The sequence below is a fragment of the Mustela putorius genome, unplaced genomic scaffold (assembly GCF_011764305.1).
Source record: "Mustela putorius furo isolate JIRA1106 unplaced genomic scaffold, ASM1176430v1.1 tig00000485_pilon_pilon_pilon, whole genome shotgun sequence".
Taxonomy (NCBI): Eukaryota; Metazoa; Chordata; class Mammalia; order Carnivora; family Mustelidae; genus Mustela; species Mustela putorius.
Genome location: NW_025421398.1, coordinates 250,019 through 251,676, shown reverse-complemented (window position 1 = coordinate 251,676; position 1,658 = coordinate 250,019). Strand labels below are relative to the sequence as shown.

At 34.0% G+C, this 1,658-nt stretch overlaps 1 non-coding gene across 1 annotated transcript; it reads right to left on the bottom strand.

Annotated features, from left to right (window-relative positions):
- Window positions 1-728: 728 nt before the first annotated feature.
- LOC123392260 lies at window positions 729-835 on the bottom strand. The gene has a single exon (XR_006606970.1). It is a non-coding gene; the product is annotated as a U6 spliceosomal RNA (small nuclear RNA).
- Between the last annotated feature and the right edge of the window lie 823 nt (window positions 836-1,658).

Below are 1,658 nucleotides of genomic sequence, written 5' to 3'. Positions count from 1 at the left end.
GATGGAACTAGAGGGTATTATGCTTGGCGAAATAAATCAATCTGAGAAAGACAACTATCATATGATCTCCCTGATATGATGAAGTGGAGATGCAACATAGACGGTTTCGGGCGTACGAAAAGAAAAATAAAAGAAGATGGGATTGGGAGGGAGACAAACCATAAAAGACTGAATCTCACAAAACAGACTGAGGGTTGCTTGGGGGAGGTGTGTTGGGAGAGGATGGTGGGGGTATGGACATTGGGGAGGGCATGTGCTATGGTGAGTGATGGTGAGTGCTGTGAAATGTGTAAACCTGGTGATCCACAGACCTGTACCCCTAGGGATAAAAACACATTATATGCTTATAAAAAATTTTTAAAAATAATTTAAAAATCCATTAAAGAAAAAACACACATTGCAAGCCCAGATCTAATCTCATATTCAATCAAAAAAGTTTGAAAGTTTTCACCTTAAAGATCAGAAACAAGACAAGTGTGTCCACTTTCACTACTCTCATTTGACATAGTACTGGATGTCCTAGCCAGAGAAACAAGGAACACAAAGAAATAAAAGACTCCAAAAAAAAAAAAGGAAGAAGTAAAATTTTCTTTTTTTGGATAACATGAACTTACATGTAAAATAATCCGAAAAACTTCACAAAAATATTTGAATAAACAAATTTAGTAAAGCTGCCAAATACAAGATCAATATATAAAAGAGAAGAATTTTGTTTTGTTTCGTTTTTTTTTAATATGGAATGCTTCCCAGTTTTTCATGTCATCCTTGTTCAGTGATCACGCTAATCTTATCTGCATCATTCCAATTTTAGTATATGTGCTGCCAAAGTAAGCACAAGACAGTAGCATTTTAACACTCTAATGATGAACTATCTGAAAAAATAAAGAGAATAATCTAATTCACAATAGCATCAAAAATAATAAAATACTTAGGAAAAGATTTAACTAAGAAGATGAAAGATCTGTACCCCATAAACTATGACATTGATAAAGAAATTGGAGACACAAATGGAATGATAGCTCATATTTATGAATGGTAATAATTATCATTGTTAAAATGTCCATACTACCGAAAACCATCTGTAAATTCAATTCCTATAAAAAATCCAATGTTAGGGGCGCCTGGGTGGCTCAGGTTATGATCCCAGGGTACTGGGATCAAGCCCCGCATCAGGCTCTCTGCTCAGCAGGAAGAGCCTGCTTCCTCTTCTCTCTCTGCCTGCCTCTCTGTCTGCTTGTCATCTCTCTCTGTCAAATAAATAAATAAATAATCTTTTAAAAAATCCAATTTTTTTTACAGAAGTAAGTAAAGAATCCTAAAATTTATATGAGACCATAAAAGACAACAAATAATCAAAGCAGTTCTGAGAAAGAATGAGGAAGAGAAATTACACTTCTTGATTTGAAACTATACTACAAAGCCCTCATGCTCAAAACAATAAAGTATACTGGCATAAAAACAGACCAATAAACAAGTAGAACAGAATTGAGAGTCCAGAAATAAATCCTTTCATACAGTCACCTAATATTTGACAGGGGCCAACATATGTAATGGGTAAAGATAGTCTGTTCAATAAATGATATTTAAAACTGAATAGTCACATAAAACAGTATGAAACTGGAACCTTATATCACTCATAAATCTTAACTTGAAATAGA